This window comes from Coregonus clupeaformis, unplaced genomic scaffold (genome assembly GCF_020615455.1).
Source record: "Coregonus clupeaformis isolate EN_2021a unplaced genomic scaffold, ASM2061545v1 scaf0084, whole genome shotgun sequence".
NCBI classification, from domain to species: Eukaryota; Metazoa; Chordata; class Actinopteri; order Salmoniformes; family Salmonidae; genus Coregonus; species Coregonus clupeaformis.
In genome coordinates, this window is record NW_025533539.1 from 722,058 (window position 1) to 729,948 (window position 7,891).

The 7,891-nt window shown below is 41.0% G+C and overlaps 1 protein-coding gene across 1 annotated transcript in view; it reads right to left on the reverse strand.

Moving 5' to 3' along the window:
- Window positions 1–6,888, reverse strand: part of LOC121555472 (ubiquitin-like modifier-activating enzyme 1) — an 81,364-nt gene extending 74,476 nt beyond the window's left edge. Inside the window, 1 exon segment of the mRNA XM_045213167.1 lies at window positions 6,685–6,888. The gene's annotated coding sequence lies outside the window, so the exon portion shown is untranslated.
- Window positions 6,889–7,891: the final 1,003 nt, after the last annotated feature.

Below are 7,891 nucleotides of genomic sequence, written 5' to 3' on the forward strand. Positions count from 1 at the left end.
TAAGGAAGGCCCACTCCATCTCTACTGGTATTGTTTATTATACTATAAGGAAGGCCCACTCCATCTCTACTGGTATTGTTTATTATACTATAAGGAAGGCCCACTCCATCTCTACTGGTATTGTTTATTATACTATAAGGAAGGCCCACTCCATCTCTACTGGTATTGTTTATTATACTATAAGGAAGGCCCACTCCATCTCTACTGGTATTGTTTATTATACTATAAGGAAGGCCCACTCCATCTCTACTGGTATTGTTTATTATACTATAAGGAAGGCCCACTCCATCTCTACTGGTATTGTTTATTATACTATAAGGAAGGCCCACTCCATCTCTACTGGTATTGTTTATTATACTATAAGGAAGGCCCACTCCATCTCTACTGGTATTGTTTATTATACTATAAGGAAGGCCCACTCCATCTCTACTGGTATTGTTTATTATACTATAAGGAAGGCCCACTCCATCTCTACTGGTATTGTTTATTATACTATAAGGAAGGCCACTCCATCTCTACTGGTATTGTTTATTATAAAGCAACTCCATCTCTACTGGTATTGTTTATTATACTATAAGGAAGGCCCACTCCATCTCTACTGGTATTGTTTATTATACTATAAGGAAGGCCCACTCCATCTCTACTGGTATTGTTTATTATACTATAAGGAAGGCCCACTCCATCTCTACTGGTATTGTTTATTATACTATAAGGAAGGCCCACTCCATCTCTACTGGTATTGTTTATTATACTATAAGGAAGGCCCACTCCATCTCTACTGGTATTGTTTATTATACTATAAGGAAGGCCCACTCCATCTCTACTGGTATTGTTTATTATACTATAAGGAAGGCCCACTCCATCTCTACTGGTATTGTTTATTATACTATAAGGAAGGCCCACTCCATCTCTCTACTGGTATTGTTTATTATACTATAAGGAAGGCCCACTCCATCTCTACTGGTATTGTTTATTATACTATAAGGAAGGCCCACTCCATCTCTACTGGTATTGTTTATTATACTATAAGGAAGGCCCACTCCATCTCTACTGGTATTGTTTATTATACTATAAGGAAGGCCCACTCCATCTCTACTGGTATTGTTTATTATACTATAAGGAAGGCCCACTCCATCTCTACTGGTATTGTTTATTATACTATAAGGAAGGCCCACTCCATCTCTACTGGTATTGTTTATTATACTATAAGGAAGGCCCACTCCATCTCTACTGGTATTGTTTATTATACTATAAGGAAGGCCCACTCCATCTCTACTGGTATTGTTTATTATACTATAAGGAAGGCCCACTCCATCTCTACTGGTATTGTTTATTATACTATAAGGAAGGCCCACTCCATCTCTACTGGTATTGTTTATTATACTATAAGGAAGGCCCACTCCATCTCTACTGGTATTGTTTATTATACTATAAGGAAGGCCCACTCCATCTCTACTGGTATTGTTTATTATACTATAAGGAAGGCCCACTCCATCTCTACTGGTATTGTTTATTATACTATAAGGAAGGCCCACTCCATCTCTACTGGTATTGTTTATTATACTATAAGGAAGGCCCACTCCATCTCTACTGGTATTGTTTATTATACTATAAGGAAGGCCCACTCCATCTCTACTGGTATTGTTTATTATACTATAAGGGAAGGCCCACTCCATCTCTACTGGTATTGTTTATTATACTATAAGGAAGGCCCACTCCATCTCTACTGGTATTGTTTATTATACTATAAGGAAGGCCCACTCCATCTCTACTGGTATTGTTTATTATACTATAAGGAAGGCCCACTCCATCTCTACTGGTATTGTTTATTATACTATAAGGAAGGCCCACTCCATCTCTACTGGTATTGTTTATTATACTATAAGGAAGGCCCACTCCATCTCTACTGGTATTGTTTATTATACTATAAGGAAGGCCCACTCCATCTCTACTGGTATTGTTTATTATACTATAAGGAAGGCCCACTCCATCTCTACTGGTATTGTTTATTATACTATAAGGAAGGCCCACTCCATCTCTACTGGTATTGTTTATTATACTATAAGGAAGGCCCACTCCATCTCTACTGGTATTGTTTATTATACTATAAGGAAGGCCCACTCCATCTCTACTGGTATTGTTTATTATACTATAAGGAAGGCCCACTCCATCTCTACTGGTATTGTTTATTATACTATAAGGAAGGCCCACTCCATCTCTACTGGTATTGTTTATTATACTATAAGGAAGGCCCACTCCATCTCTACTGGTATTGTTTATTATACTATAAGGAAGGCCCACTCCATCTCTACTGGTATTGTTTATTATACTATAAGGAAGGCCCACTCCATCTCTACTGGTATTGTTTATTATACTATAAGGAAGGCCCACTCCATCTCTACTGGTATTGTTTATTATACTATAAGGAAGGCCCACTCCATCTCTACTGGTATTGTTTATTATACTATAAGGAAGGCCCACTCCATCTCTACTGGTATTGTTTATTATACTATAAGGAAGGCCCACTCCATCTCTACTGGTATTGTTTATTATACTATAAGGAAGGCCCACTCCATCTCTACTGGTATTGTTTATTATACTATAAGGAAGGCCCACTCCATCTCTACTGGTATTGTTTATTATACTATAAGGAAGGCCCACTCCATCTCTACTGGTATTGTTTATTATACTATAAGGAAGGCCCACTCCATCTCTACTGGTATTGTTTATTATACTATAAGGAAGGCCCACTCCATCTCTACTGGTATTGTTTATTATACTATAAGGAAGGCCCACTCCATCTCTACTGGTATTGTTTATTATACTATAAGGAAGGCCCACTCCATCTCTACTGGTATTGTTTATTATACTATAAGGAAGGCCCACTCCATCTCTACTGGTATTGTTTATTATACTATAAGGAAGGCCCACTCCATCTCTACTGGTATTGTTTATTATACTATAAGGAAGGCCCACTCCATCTCTACTGGTATTGTTTATTATACTATAAGGAAGGCCCACTCCATCTCTACTGGTATTGTTTATTATACTATAAGGAAGGCCCACTCCATCTCTACTGGTATTGTTTATTATACTATAAGGAAGGCCCACTCCATCTCTACTGGTATTGTTTATTATACTATAAGGAAGGCCCACTCCATCTCTACTGGTATTGTTTATTATACTATAAGGAAGGCCCACTCCATCTCTACTGGTATTGTTTATTATACTATAAGGAAGGCCCACTCCATCTCTACTGGTATTGTTTATTATACTATAAGGAAGGCCCACTCCATCTCTACTGGTATTGTTTATTATACTATAAGGAAGGCCCACTCCATCTCTACTGGTATTGTTTATTATACTATAAGGAAGGCCCACTCCATCTCTACTGGTATTGTTTATTATACTATAAGGAAGGCCCACTCCATCTCTACTGGTATTGTTTATTATACTATAAGGAAGGCCCACTCCATCTCTACTGGTATTGTTTATTATACTATAAGGAAGGCCCACTCCATCTCTACTGGTATTGTTTATTATACTATAAGGAAGGCCCACTCCATCTCTACTGGTATTGTTTATTATACTATAAGGAAGGCCCACTCCATCTCTACTGGTATTGTTTATTATACTATAAGGAAGGCCCACTCCATCTCTACTGGTATTGTTTATTATACTATAAGGAAGGCCCACTCCATCTCTTACTGGTATTGTTTATTATACTATAAGGAAGGCCCACTCCATCTCTACTGGTATTGTTTATTATACTATAAGGAAGGCCCACTCCATCTCTACTGGTATTGTTTATTATACTATAAGGAAGGCCCACTCCATCTCTACTGGTATTGTTTATTATACTATAAGGAAGGCCCACTCCATCTCTACTGGTATTGTTTATTATACTATAAGGAAGGCCCACTCCATCTCTACTGGTATTGTTTATTATACTATAAGGAAGGCCCACTCCATCTCTACTGGTATTGTTTATTATACTATAAGGAAGGCCCACTCCATCTCTACTGGTATTGTTTATTATACTATAAGGAAGGCCCACTCCATCTCTACTGGTATTGTTTATTATACTATAAGGAAGGCCCACTCCATCTCTACTGGTATTGTTTATTATACTATAAGGAAGGCCCACTCCATCTCTACTGGTATTGTTTATTATAGTATAAGGAAGGCACTCCATCTCTACTGGTATTGTTTATTATAGTATAAGGAAGGCCCACTCCATCTCTACTGGTATTGTTTATTATACTATAAGGAAGGCCCACTCCATCTCTACTGGTATTGTTTATTATACTATAAGGAAGGCCCACTCCATCTCTACTGGTATTGTTTATTATACTATAAGGAAGGCCCACCCATCTCTACTGGTATTGTTTATTATACTATAAGGAAGGCCCACTCCATCTCTACTGGTATTGTTTATTATACTATAAGGAAGGCCCACTCCATCTCTACTGGTATTGTTTATTATACTATAAGGAAGGCCCACTCCATCTCTACTGGTATTGTTTATTATACTATAAGGAAGGCCCACTCCATCTCTACTGGTATTGTTTATTATACTATAAGGAAGGCCCACTCCATCTCTACTGGTATTGTTTATTATACTATAAGGAAGGCCCACTCCATCTCTACTGGTATTGTTTATTATACTATAAGGAAGGCCCACTCCATCTCTACTGGTATTGTTTATTATACTATAAGGAAGGCCCACTCCATCTCTACTGGTATTGTTTATTATACTATAAGGAAGGCCCACTCCATCTCTACCAGTTTTGTTAATTATCTGTAAGGCCCCACCTGCCATCTCTGCCTCAACACTAAAAATGCTGATTCAGTAAAACTTCAATGCAGTGAACTGTAGGGGTGCAACACTTAACAAAGCCTGGTGGTGGGGGGCTGTCGCCAAGGCCACATAGAACAACAACAGTATCTGATACAGAGACAAAGCCATTAAACTCTAGCACGTCAGGTTATTGATGGTGTAGCCATCGCACGATAAAATGAAACAAAATAAGACAAATCGCAATTTTCTGTTTACAAAGCAAATCACCATCAGCTATTTCTAAAAGTTGCGACATAATTAAAATGTAATAACTAAACGGGTTGAGATCGCATACAAAAGCTATAGGTCTATAACGATGGACGAATCTTAAATAGTTTGTAAGTAAATAGCTATCAATTAACGCTCCCACCAAGATAAGATAGCTGTCATTCCGGGACATTGTGGGAGCAGGCCGTAACTTCTAGATTCATGACAACCAGCCAACAAGAGAGGCGGAAATTCTGCATCCACTGCAGCTGCCTGCCGACCTAGCATTATAACTAGCTAGCGCATAGCGACAATAACAAACAACGACTGATCTTCTGCAGTGACACATAAACGGGACAAACAGAGGCAGAGACAGCGTCAAGCATCAAATGTGGGCACAAACTAGCTAAATCAAGACAAGGTAAAAACGTGAAATAGCCCATCAAGCAAAAATCAAAATACCACAATGATACAGCAAAGTCCAAAACAAAAATCTATCATAACATCTGCTTTGTTGGCTATAACACTCCACGTTATTTCGAGTGAACGACCAAAAATATTCACTGGCTAACACAAAAGTCAGCACTGGGCCACCGAACCAGTCTAGCGAACTAAATAACACGCGAACTTAGTCTGTCGTTTTGTTGAACAAACAAGGACGTAAAATATCCGGCAACAGCAGCAAGAGGTCAACGCTATTATTAGTAGGCCGCTGTGCCGCTGGCTAGCTAATCACATAAGTCATTTGGCAAGTGGATCACGGCTGAACACAGTCGGAACACTAATAACTAAACGACATATCACCAGACTGCCTCCCTTCCTGCTATCGGCCCGTAAAGGGAGAATAACTTTTCGCTGGACTGGGGGGGGCCTAACGTTAGCACTCACAGAGCGGAACCGAGCGTATGGCTGGGGCCTAACGTTAGCACTCACAGAGCGGAACCGAGCGTATGGCTGGGGCCTAACGTTAGCACTCACAGAGCGGAACCGAGCTTACGGCTGGGGCCTAACGTTAGCACTCACAGAGCGGAACCGAGCGTATGGCTGGGGCCTAACGTTAGCACTCACAGAGCGGAACCGAGCATACGGCTGGGGCCTAACGTTAGCACTCACAGAGCGGAACCGAGCTTACGGCTGGGGCCTAACGTTAGCACTCACAGAGCGGAACCGAGCATACGGCTGGGGCCTAACGTTAGCACTCACAGAGCGGAACCGAGCTTACGGCTGGGGCCTAACGTTAGCACTCACAGAGCGGAACCGAGCATACGGCTGGGGCCTAACGTTAGCACTCACAGAGCGGAACCGAGCATACGGCTGGGGCCTAACGTTAGCACTCACAGAGCGGAGCCGAGCTTACGGCTGGGGCCTAACGTTAGCACTCACAGAGCGGAACCGAGCGTATGGCTGGGGCCTAACGTTAGCACTCACAGAGCGTATGGCTGGGGCCTAACGTTCGCTAAAAGAGATTGTAGCTCTAACATAGGTAGCAAACGTCAGAAACCACCAGGGCAATATATAGGCTATGACTAAGCGCCTGGCGTGAATCTAAATCGAGCTGAAATAACCGTATTTACATACTTGAGTGGCTACTGTAACTAGCTACTTAGCACCCGTGCCCATTGATTTGCCTGGCTTACCAATAATCCTTCTCTGTCCCTTCTCTGTGCAAACCGCTCCTCTCGTGTGTAAAACGTCAATAACGATGATTGTAGTTCTGCTTACAAAAAGAAACGAGGTGAAAAGGTTTCGGACTATAAATGTCGAGTCACTATGTCGTTTAGCTGGTCGAGTCCTGTGTGCGACCACAAGACGGGAACAAAACCAAAATGGCAGAGGGAGATACTCCTTTCTCTAATACCTCTGGCGGAAGGGGTGGCCTCAGCCAAAGAGGAAGAGGGGAAGCGAGAGGATCCACTCCCATCAAATTCTGTCCACGCAGGTAAACAGCGATAAGCAGACCACCTGCCTTCCCGCCTTTCGGACAACGACTCCCACTGGGCCGAGACCATCTCGTCATTATATACCGTATCTCTGCCTCAGCACGCTCTCAATTTAAATGGGCTTTATTGGCATGGGAAACATGTTTACATTGCCAAAGAAAGTGAAATAATTAACAAAAGTGAAATAATCAAAATGAACAGTAAATATTACACTCACAAAAGTTTCAGAGGAATAGAGACATTTCAAAATTGCATATTATTAGTGCTCTCTCTCTCCAACTCCGTCACTCATTGGCTAGGTCAGCCTGAAATCGGTCTATGCTAATAAGGATCCTTGGGATGTCCCCCTCACCACTTAAAATGTGTCTCCACGTCAGGAAAGATGCGTCCTGCCTGCGTCGTTTCTAAAATACTGTACAATGAACAGGAGTCCCCATTTAACTCGGGAAGGGATTGCATTCATGCATCTGCTCTGGACATTTGGTCATAGCAAATATAATATTTTCACCTCGAATTTGCTAGGTCATTTGCAAGCAAAAATTCGGCCGATTAGGCTATTTGATGGAGAAGGACCATATATGCTATAAATTAATTTGATTTTACTACAGATTTTTTTGGGGGAACCCCACTCACTAATTCTATTCATTTCAGTCCTTCGGCCAATCCTGGCTTAATATAATGGCATTAGCTATTTTTAGGCATATAGTGGTGGCCAGTTATTATAGGACGACTTGGTATACAATGATCCATGACACAGCACACCAGTCTATTTTTCTATGGTTAGGCCTATCTGTAAACGCCGATACATCCTGACAAAATACACCATATGAGTGGCCGAATGTCATTTTCTGGACCTTGTAAACTGTCGAGAATAAACCCATAACTGATCCCAATGGTTGTAGAA